Below are 12,529 nucleotides of genomic sequence, written 5' to 3'. Positions count from 1 at the left end.
AAAAAAATTGTAAAAATATAAAAAAAAAATAATCCACTAAAAATAAAAATATAATGTACCCATCAATAAATATTATTATGAAAAAACAAACAAACAATAAAAGTACACATGTTTGGTATCGCCGCGTCCGTAACGACCTGGACTATAAAACTGTTCCACTAGTTAACCCCTTCAGTGAACACGGTAAAAAATAAAAATAAAAAACAAAGCAAAAAACAATGCTTTATCATCATACCGCCATGCAAAAAATGGAATAACACGCGATCAAACAGACGAATATAAATAAAAATGGTACCGCTGAAAACGTCATCTCGTCCCGCAAAAAGCAAGCTGCCATACAGATCCATCATCCGAAAAATCAAAAAGTTACAGCTCTCAGAATAAAGCAATGCAAAAAAATATTTTTTTTTATAAAATAGCTTTTATTGTGTAAAAGCGCCAAAACATAAAAAACAATATAAATGTGGTACCGCTGTAAACGTACTGACCCGAAGAATAAAGCTACCTTATCAATTTTACCACACCCGGAGCAGAATAAAAAAAACCAAAAAAAAAATTCCTGAATTGTTGGTTTTTGTTTATTCTGTCTCCCAAAAGCTGGAATAGAAAGCGATCAAAAAATGTCACATGCCTGAAAATGGCACCAATAAAAACGCCAACTCATCCCGCAAAAAACAAGCCGTCACATGACTCTGTCGGCCAAAATATGGCAATGCAAAAACTAGATTTTACAAAATATGTGTCTTTTAGTGTGTGACAGCTGTCAATCATAAAAACCCAATATGATTCTGGTATCGCTGTAATCTCATCACTTATACCGCACGAGGAACGGCGTAAAAAATAAACGTATAAAGTATTTTTTTTTCCACTTTTTCATTTTTACGAATCAATTTGTGAAGCACCTGAGGGTTCCAAGTGCTCACTATGCATCTAGATAGGTGCCTTGGGGGGTCTAGTTTCCAAAATGGGGTCACTTGTGGGGGAGCTCCAATGTTTAGGCACACAGGGGCTCTCCAAACGCAACATGGTGTCCGCTAACAATTTGAGCCGATTTTCCATTCAATTTGTTAGAGGACACCATGTTGCGTTTGAAGAGCCCCTGATGTGCCTAAACAGTGGAGCTACCCCACAAGTGACCCCATTTTGGAAACTAGACCCCCCAAGGCACCTATCTAGATGCATAGTAAGCACTTGGAACCCTCAGGTGCTTCACAAATTGATTTGTTAAAATGAAAAAGTGGAAAAAAAAAAACTTTTTCATTTTTACGAATCAATTTGTGAAGCACCTAGGGGGTGAGAAGCTTGTGGGAGGAAATCCCAAATGTTTCACCCAAGTCATTCACTTTAAGGACAATGGTACCAAATACTATTGAAATGGATGGAAAGTTTTGACTTTGTTTTAAGCATTTTTATTACTTACTGCATTCTCGCTCTCTCATTATTCTGGCATTTGGCAAATATTACAAATGATGGTAATCCTAATTGACCTAAAATGGGAAAGGTTTATTCTGATTTCATGTCAGATATTGAGAGAAACATGCATATACTGTATGTCTTTTTATATAGTGTATGGAAACTTCTGGTTTCAACTGTATATGAGATATTGAAATTTAATTGGTCATATTGTAATTTATTTTGAATGAAGTAAGTGAATTCCCACATTAATTTGACATTATATAATAATTTATATAACATTTAAATAAATCTCAGTGATTTCAACAATACAACAGGATGTTATTTTCTTATAATAAAAAAATTAAAATAAAAAATTCTATTGTGGTGTTAATTTTGTAATATTGATTTCTTTATCTGTTTCATTTATGTCTCAGTGTTTGAAAAAGGCCTTTTGCATAAGGCTGAAACGTTACATTGAATTTTGGGATTTCTTTATGAAATAAAGAATTGCATTATCATTATGAATATTTGAGTGCAGAGTATCTATATATACACTGGCATGCCAGGCATGTCAATCTCCACAAGGAGAAAAATGACCCTTTAGATCCCAGTGAGAAGCCTCTTATACAGTCAAATCGGATCTCATGCTTTGTACTGACGAGGAGCAATACCCTGAAACACCGTGGCTGCAAATTGAGATTCTGGTTTGGCTTTTATCCCAAGTCATGTGACAAGGCTCGTTAAAGGGTCGATATTGACTTTTAGGATTGCTACTTCCAATAGACTTGTCACTTATCTCACTTTTAGCAAATCAGAATATACCGTAGATCATATATAATAGAAATAATCATTATCCACTGTCTGTCTTTCCAAAAGTGATAATAGGAAGTGCAGCCATATCGGTTGTGACCTTTGAATTAATTTCTCAGAAACAGACAGTGAACAGTCATTTTGTCAGGATGTTATATCAATGACTAAGTCATTAGTTTCCAAGAAGCTGCTTTAAAATTGACAAACTACTTCTTCCTATTTTTGCAGCGGTGCAATATTGCCATCTTATTAGAGAAGAGCAGTTAAAGAGAATGTGTTATCAAAAAATAACCAATTGTTTAAATTACCTTTTTACATGAAATTTATTATTTTTTTTAACTTTTTTTCCACTATAGTAACCATCTAAACTAAAAAAACACACCCACAGATCCTGCAATTATCACCCTGGCCAAAATTAGTTTCATATTTCCTGTTGTATGCAGAAGATTTTTCAGCAGTTTTATTATCATGACTGAAAATGACAATGAAAGATGACACCTCTATATAAAGCAGATAAAGTAGCCACCATTCACTATAAATGATAGTCACAGCTCACCTCCTCACCCTTCCTTCACAATGAGTCTATTCTTAGGACTAGTGGCCAGTGTGAAAATTGTAAGACTTCAGGATTGGTTTTTTTGATTGTGATGTTAAAAAGTGAAATTCTAAAAAAATGACATTTAAAGTAAATTTAATGTAATCCTTTCTCACCATGGACAGTTTTAGTTTTTGGGCTTTTTCTTTGTTCCTCGCCTTCTTTCTCCCCTTTCGTGTGACATAGCTGTATGAGGGCTGTTTTTTTTACCCTACAATATACTGGAAAACTGGAACAAAAATTCCAAGCGAAGTTAAATGGGATTGCGTTTTTCATTGTATTTGGGTTTTGTTTCTAAGGTTTCATTGTGCAGTGAAAATGACCTGTGAACATGATTCTTCACGTCGAGCAAACTTGAAAAACCAGATATCAAACTTGTATAGTTTTATTTTGATGGTGAAAATATTTCAGCGATTCGGTCGATAGAGCTTTATGAGGGCTTGTTAATTGCTGAGGTTTTCATTAATAACATGTTTTGGGTTATATACGATGTTTCAATCCCACTTTTTCATGTACCAACATGGCAGCCATGGGGGCGGTCAGCAGGCTCATGGTTGCCACTGAAATCCATAAGCAGCACTTTCACTTAGTGAAGGGGGTTGGAAGGCAACATCCCATGGGCATCCAAAATGGTGAACCTCTGGGACATCGCACCTTAACTACCACGGTCAGGGATTTACTGCAGCATCTAAGGGGTTAACAGCAGCAACCAGAGCTGCTCTAATAGCGGCTTTTACAGACAAATACCGGCAGTATAACACAGCTGGAATCTGCAGGTATATTGCGGGTGGAGTTGCAGAGTCCACTCCACACACTCGCACCCAACATGCACTATACATGTAGGGCAGATAGGGGTTAAACAACAGAGGACACGTTCCTTTTAAGCACTTAAGAATTTATTTATTTTTTACTTTGCAGATAGTATACTGGCATATGCTCTGTACTTAAAAGGAATGTCTGCATTAGTTAATGTCTTTTTGTTAGAAGGGCCCCAATATGCCGACTAAAGGATGATCTGTTGCTGGCAATCTCAGCGATAAGCCATTTGTTGAAAAATCTGGCAACAAGCATTTAATTCTCCTGCACTGCCACCAAAGGAAACAGGAGGTACTGCACAGTATCCAGTGAAATCAATAAGCTGACTATGTAATGAATGAAGTACTGGGACCTTCAAAGTGGGAATGACTCCATGTAACTGCTCTCTAGTCTGCATAAAATGGGTTCAGGTTTACAACGGAGAATCCCCACTATTAACCTGTATAGTGCCCCAAGTATGTGCAAGTGGTTTCTAAACCAGACAACCTCATTAATTCTCATAACACCTTTGTCAATAAACAGGTATTCTCAAGTTACTAAGTTGCTTTAATTAGTTAAACAGCATGAAAATACGCAAGTTTGCCACTGACTTGCTTTTTCTATCTGCTGTCATTCTCCTGCAATGAGAGCTTTTATCTTACATAGTGTAAAGCTCATTTCCATGGAGTTCAGCCACTAGTAGACCTTGGTAGAGAGTGTGCAGTAGTCACATTCCAGGAGAAAAGTTAATTCCTAACATACCGTTATCTCTGTCCAGCCCATTCATTTCTATACACCAGTTAGCTGCTCCCTGCCTTCTCCCTTTAGGCTTTTGACGAGATGCTCTTATCCATCCTGTAGAATCACAATTCCTGCACCCAGCATCTAGGCTCTCACTGTCTGTGGCTGTGTGCTTGCTCATCAGAGCTATCACTCAGGGAGAAGAGCCCGTCCTGCCAGAAATCAGGAAGTAAGGAGACTGCACAGCTCTGAGCTGCTCAAGAGATCACTTATGAAAACTCCTTATAGGCATCAAGCATTTCCTTTGTTCAAATAGAAAGAATATAGATCTACATATTTTAGAATGTGTATGAACTACATGTCTGAAATAAAAATAAATGATTCTAAATAATATATATATATATATATATATATATATATATATATATATATATATATATATATATATATATATATATATATATATATATACACAGTACAGACCAAAAGTTTGGATACACCTTCTCATTTAAAGATTGTTCTGTATTTTCATGACTATGAAAATTGTACATTCACACTGAAGGCATCAAGACTATGAATTAACACAGGTGGAATTATATACTTAACACAAAAAAATTGGGAAACAACTGAAAATATGTCTTATATTCTAGGTTCTTGAAAGTAGCCACCTTTAGCTTTGATAACTGCTTTGCACACTCTTGGCATTCTCTTGATGAGCTTCAAGAGGTAGTCACCGTAAATGGTCTTCCAACAATCTTGAAGGAGTTCCAAGAGATGCTTAGAACTTGTTGGCCCTTTTGCCTTCACTCTGCGGTCCAGCTCACCCCAAACCATCTCGATTGGGTTCAGGTCTGGTGACTGTGGAGGCCAGGTCATCTGGCGTAGCACCCCATCACTCTCATTTTGGTCAAATAGCCCTTACACAGCCTGGAGGTGTGTTTGGGGTCATTGTCTTGTTCAAAAATAAATGATGGTCCAACTGAACGCAAACCGGATGGAATAGCATGCCGCTGCAAGATGCTGTGGTAGCCATGCTGGTTCAGTATGCCTTCAATTTTGAATAAATCCCCAACAGTGGCACCAGCAAAGCACCATCACACCTCCTCCTCCATGCTTCACGGTGGGAACAAGGCATGTAGAGTCCATCCGTTCACCTTTTCTGCGTCGCACAAAGACACGGTGGTTGGAACCAAAGATCTCAAATTTGGACTCATCAGACCAAAGCACAGATCTCCACTGGTTTAATGTCTATTCCTTGTGTTCTTTAGCCCAAACAAGTCTCTTCTGCTTGTTGCTTGTCCTTAGCAGTGGTTTCCTAGCAGCTATTTTACCATGAAGGCCTGCTGCACAAAGTCTCCTCTTAACAGTTGTTGTAGAGATGTGTCTGCTGCTAGAACTCTGAGGAAGCCATACGGCGAGAGCGTGGGTTCGGGGATAGGCTGACGACCTGGTGCGGGCTGCACACACATGGGTATGCATTGTTTCTGACTGTTTCTCTCTCTACTTTTTGGGGAAGCTCCTCTTATATTCATGCTTTTATGGCATGCCTAATACATTCTTTACTGAGGGCTCCCATGTATAGGTATCTCACCTGTCATTAGTGGCACATTATTGCAGGGACTGTGATTATACAATCTACTGGGTAATCTATTGCATAGAGCTTTTGCATGGAACATTGAATGGATTACTACTATTATTATTTATTTTTCTTTGCGCAAGACACCTGCACTTTATGATTCATTGGGGAGATTATTACATGGACCTCTGCACGTAATATTGTATGGACTACCAATATATGTTTAACCCCCCCCCCTTCCCCTTTTTTTTCTCTCTGCAAAGTGCCTGCTATAAGTACTGCCCCATTTTTGTCCAATAAATGCAGCTGATCTCTGCGACCTGTGTATGTGCTGTGCGCCTGGGCACTTCAGCCCTCACTGGGTACCCATCTTTACATCTTAAACTGTATGTTAAATTATGTATGCAAGTTTTTAAGAAATTGAATTAATAAAAATTATGTTTTTTATCGCTAAACTCAATGTCCTCCTCTCTTTCTGCTAGAACTCTGTGTGGCATTGACCTAGTCTCTAATCTGAGCTGCTATTAACCTGCGATTTCTGAGGCTGGTGACTCGGATAAACTTATCCTCAGAAGCAGAGGTGACTCTTGGTCTTCCTTTCTTGGGGCGGTCCTCATGTGAGACAGTTTCTTTGTAGCGCTTGATGGTTTTTGCAACTTCACTTGGGGACACTTTCAAAGTTTGCCCAATTTGTTCGGACTCACTGACATTTATTTCTTAAAGTAATGATGGCCACTCATTTTTCTTTAATTTGCTGTTTTTTTCTTGCCATAATACAAATTCTAACAGTCTATTCAGTAGGACTCTCAGCTGTGTATCCACCTGACTTCTGCACAACTGATGCTCCCAACCTAATTTATAAGGCAAGAAATCCCACTTATTAAACCTGACAGGGCACACCTGTGAAGTGAAAACCATTTCCGGTGACTACTTCTTAAAGCTCATCAAGAGAATGCCAAGAGTGTGCAAAGCAGTCATCAAAGCAAAAGGTGGCTACTTTGAAGAACCTAGAATATAAGACATATTTTCAGTTGTTTCACACTTTTTGTTTAGTATATAATTCCACATGTGTTAATTCATAGTTTTGATGCCTTCAGTCCAAAATTTATCCAAAATTAATGGGTATGCTTCAGATTTTTCCGCAATGATAATCCGCAGCGTAAATTTCCGCAGCATGTGCACAGTGTTGCACAGCTTCTGGATACCCACAGTTGCAGTATAAAACTTCACAAAGCAGATTACATGGGATAACAAGCTTTTACTTCTCAGAACATGAGGTAAAGGAAAAAACGCACAGTCACACAGTACTGCATCAGGAAGTAAGAACAAAATAGAAAATACAAGAGAGACTTTTTTTCTTTCACAATACAGTAAACAAGGAAACTTTACACAACATCGCCATCTACTGTCAGATCAGCATAAAGTCCTCCTTCACACAAACAAAGAAGTCCACAACTGTTGCATATACCAACACACAGCACATGCGGGTTATCAGTGAGGACCATGGGGCACGCATTACCAAGCGTTTAAGCGTTTTCGCTTCGAAAATTCCGCAGCAAAAACGCTTGAAAAACGCACAGTGGGCACGCAGCCTCAAAGTCACTTCAAAACTGAACAGGTCCCTATAAAAATAAGTTTTGTAAATTTCCTTGAAAAAAATGAAAAATAACTGCTACATTTTTAAATCTTCTAAAATGCTAACAAAATAAAACAACATTTTACAAATGGTGCTGATGTAAAGCAGACATGAGGGAAATGTTATTTAGTACTGTTTTTGTGTGGTATGACTATTGGGATTAAAGGCATAATCAATCAAAGTTTGAAAAGTGCAATTTTTAAAACATTTTTGCCAAGTTTCTGATATTTTTATAAATAAACGCAAACCATATCAGCCTAAATTTACCATTATTATAAAGTATCATGCATCACAAAAAACAGTCTCGAAAGCTATGGGATATGTTGAAGCATTCCAGAGTTATTACTATATAAAGTGACACTGGTCAGATTTAAAAAAAATTGGTTTGGTCATGAAGGGGTTAAGCCACTTTGTTACCATTTTGGCAGTATGCTTCGGGTCATTGTCCATTTGGAGGACCTATTTCTGCTCAAGCTTTAACTTCCTGGCTGATATCTTGAGATGTTGCTTCAGTATTGCCACATAATCTTCTTTTCTCATGAAGCCATCTATTTTGTGATGTGCACCAAGTCCCTCTTGCAGCAAAGCAACCCCACAACATGATGCTGCTGCCCCCGTGTTTCACAGTTGGGATGGTGTTCTTAGGCTTCTAAGCTTCTCCCTTTTTCCTCTAAACTTAACGATGGTCATTATGCACAAAAAGTTCAATTCTAGTTTCATCAGACCACAGGACATGTCTCCAAAAATTAAGGTCTTTGTTCCTGTGTGCATTTGCAAACATTAATCTGGCTTTTTTATGTTTCTTTTGGATTAATGGCTTCTTCCTGGCAGAGTGGTCTTTCAGCCCATGTTGATACAGTACTCGTTTCACTGTGAATTGTCACTCTGCCAATCTTACTAGCTTCTGCCATCCTCTTCACAAGGTCTTTTGCTTTTGTCCTGGGGTTGATATGCACATGTCGGACCAAAGCACGTTCATCTCTGGGACACAGAACCCGTCTCTTTCCTGAGTGGTATGATGGCTGGACATTCCAATCTTGTTTGTACTTGCATATAATTGTTTGTACAGATGAACGAGGCACCTTCAGATATCTTGAAATTGTACCTAAGGATAAGCCAGACTTGTGCAAGTCTACAATTCTCTTCCTGATATCTTGGCTGATTTCTTTACACTTTCCCATGATGCTACACATAGAAGCAGTGTGTTTCAGGTGTGCATTAAAATACATCCACAGGTGTGTCTCTAATTAACTCAGATGTTGCCCAAAAAACTATTAGAAGCTTCCAAACACATGGCATCATCATATGGGCAGTCGAGAATTGTTTAAATACATAGTAATCTTAGTGTATGTAAACTTTTGACTTTGCAGTAAGTAATAAAAATGCCTTAAAACATTATCTCTCTCTCATTATTCTGGCATTTGGCAAATATTAAAAATGATGGTAATTCTAATTGACCTAAAACGGGAAAGGTTTATACTTATTTCATGTCAGATATTGAGAAAAACATGCATATGTGTCTTTTTATATAGTGTATGTAAACTTCTGGTTTCAACTGTATATATGTATATATGTGCACATCTCATTGCTATAGCAAATCAGTGGGAGTCATCAACAGTGATAAAGTAATAGAAAAAAGGAAGAAAATTGAATCCTTAGAGGAAAAGTAAGATAATTTGTCTAAAAAATGCCAGTGTAAGGAGGCTTGTAAGCTCCCCGGGGAGCCATTGCATGGTTTATAAGCCTCCTTACTCTGGCATTTCACTCTCCTCACTGGGATCTAAGGGGTAAAGTTTTTCCTTCTGAAGTCTCTCACACAGCTAAATCAGATCTCATGCTTTGCACTGCTGAGGGGCAACACCCCGAAACACCATGGCTGCAAATTGAGATTCTAGTTTGCCATTTATCCTAAATCATGTGGCAAGGCTTGTTAAAAGGTTGATATTGACTTTTAGGATTGCTACTTCTAATAGGTTGCACTGGAAGAGACAGTTTGCAAGTTTTAGGTGGAATTTCTCTTCAATAAAAATACTTTTTGATTACACCAGTGTTTTTTTTCCCTTTCTTACAGACTGGACCAGTCATTGGGGAAGCCCTCGCTGTTTCTTTCTGGATAGATTCCACTTCCTACCACTATGAAATGGAATAAATGCTATGTTTTAGAGAAATTAACAATAGTAATGGTAATAATCTGACACCATATGATGGCAAATCCAAGCAACATGCCGTCATTTGTAACAATGGGAAAGCCTTTTTTTAAGAGGTTGTCCAGAATAAGGATGCCATATTTCATCGCTTTGTGGAAAAATAGGTAAATCGTTTCTCATGTTATATTCTCTGAACTGTAAATCGTAAACGGTTTCACAAATTTGGTTGAATGCCAGTAGACCCAAAAAAATGCTAATTTCTAATAGTAAATTTAAAAATGACTTTTTTTTACTTTTATTTATTTCCAGATAAAGTGAAAGATCGAGGCTCTAATACAATTGGGTCAAGATTGAACCGTGTCGAGGACAAGGTAAGAAAATAAGATAAAACCATATATATTTATATTATGCACAGCTACTACTTACACATACACACATGGAGTACAGGATATACAGACAATTACCACATACTACATACAGAAGATTCCTCACTCTCTGAAAAAGTGTAAAATACATAATGGTGCATCCAGACACCAATTCTACAGCGCTGCTCATACACTGCAGAGAGTCTAAATACCTGTGGTCATCTGTGACTTGCACACACAAGTTAAGGTGGCCACACACAATAACTGAACGTTGATTGCTGGTTCGGCCGTCCACTACCTCTCCCAACTCTCATACACGAGAAGGTTTGGCTTGGTTAAATGTTCATGTGTTTTCAAAGGGGAGAACTGTGAAAATCACTGCCAAACGGCTCTGGCAGCAGCTTATCACCTGAATAACAAAAGGGTCGGCCATTAAGGGTCAGGCAGTTTGAATTTTACCTCCTCTGACCTCATCTGTCAGGGAAGAGTCTGGATGTCCCCTTAGACTATTAGCTTAGTCTATTGTGTATGGAGGCTTAAAGGGGTTTTCCATTACTCAGACAACTCCTTCTCAATCCATATGTGTGTCCCCCAGTAAAATAATAACACCTATACTCACCTCCAGTGCCAGCACTATTCCAGCGGTGTCTGCACTGGCTCTCCTGGGGATTGCGTGTGTCATGGGTGTGTCAGAAGTGACAGACAGTCATCCTGCAGTTGGTTGCAGGAGATCTCTTCATTTGGCCTTACAGACAACTTCTTAGAATATGTATCTCTAGGACCCAGGGGTTAGCTTCCTCGGGCTAATTAACACCCTGGCCTGGATGTATAAATACCTGTTGTGAGCCAGAGGGAGGTGCCAGCGATATTCATTGCCCCTTGTGAAGGCTTGAGCAAGAGCAGTACTTCTATCTCTCTGGTGCTAGAGAACGTGTGCGCATTTGTCTGGAGTCGAGTAAAGCTAAGCGATTTTCCCTTGTTTGTCCCCCCTTGTTGTCTTTAGTGTTCAGTGGGGATCAACTAGTGCTCATCCTTTCTGTTCCCTAGCCTGAGCCTAATGCCAGGGATAGACAGGCTGAGGTATGCGTGCGGCGATTGGTGAAGAACCAATAAAGGGACATTAGTGGAGACAGGGTGACACTAGATCAGCCTAGGAGTTCTCCACTCCCCACTTTCCCTAGTCTGGGTTCCCTTTCCGTTTTCCCTTTGTGTTGCACTTAGTCTTTCCCACACCTTGCGTGACAGCATGACATTATGTCTCATGATTCCTAGGGGCAATCAGTGCTGACTTTACTCTCCCCGCCTTTGGCCAACTTGCATACATCCAGAGGAAGTGAGAGATGTTGCTGCTCTTACTTCCTCCGGATGTACAGGTATGTGCTATAACTGGAGGCAGGAAGAGTGAAGCCAGCGCTGATTGGCAGCAGGGATCACTTGACATAACAATGTCACGTGATCCCAAGGAGAGCCAATGCCGACACGGCTGGAACACTGGAAGGGAGTATAGGTGTTATTATTTTACTGAGGGCAAAAATATATATATGGAGAAGGAGATGTCCGAGTAGTAGAAAACCCCTTTAAGTGTTGGCTACTACTTTCATGGATGTGGACAGAAAGCTCTTTCTGAGTTCATTAAGTAGTTCAATCTGACAAAGGTTTCCAATAGAGTTGGTGCGAGTCAATTCGCAGGGCCCAGTGCATCAGCCACATCCATAATCTGTGACCGCTGCATCGGAGCCCTGAAAACCACCTCCTACATCCCGGCATCCACTGCTGTTCTACTGATTAGCCGGCCTGATGCAATGTCACATATGCATCATGCTGTAACCATAAAGATGCAGCTAATCAGAAGAGAAGCAGGGAATCTTGGAAGGTAGAAGGCAGGTCTTGAGGCTCCTGTCCAGCATCCAAAGATTACTGACGTGGCCGATGGACCGAGTGCTGCGAAACGAATCGCACCAACTATAGTTTTCAATTAAAACAACAATGTCTAAATGGCTAACCAATATTGCATTAAAGGATCTATCTACTTTATTTCTCCCCAAAACTGTGCCTCTCTTGTCCATGGGGTGTGTCTGGTATTGCAACTCAGTGCCCCATTGATTTGGTTAGGGATAAGCTACAATATCAGGCAGCGCTCACGGGTAGTGTGAAATGTGTATGGAGTGTGGTCTGTATCTATGCTATTCTCTTTGTTTGAATTTTTTTTTATATATTTGTAGGTAACTCAAATGGATCATAAACTCAATCTCATAACCGATATGATTCACCACCTGATAGCAAACCAACAAAGCGGTCAGTCTACCAACAGAACACCGCACCGGAGCAACTATCTGAACGACGGGAGCAACCTCTCCAGTACTCTGCCTACCTACCAACAGTTACAGTGCCAAGACGAGACCAAGATAATGCATCTTGATGAACAAACACAAACTAGTTCTTCTACTGTCCTCAATGCAGATATTCATT

This window comes from Phyllobates terribilis, unplaced genomic scaffold (genome assembly GCF_046119375.1).
Source record: "Phyllobates terribilis strain yellow unplaced genomic scaffold, ASM4611937v1 Scaffold_455__1_contigs__length_1453912, whole genome shotgun sequence".
NCBI classification, from domain to species: domain Eukaryota; kingdom Metazoa; phylum Chordata; class Amphibia; order Anura; family Dendrobatidae; genus Phyllobates; species Phyllobates terribilis.
This window is presented reverse-complemented; position numbering follows the sequence as displayed.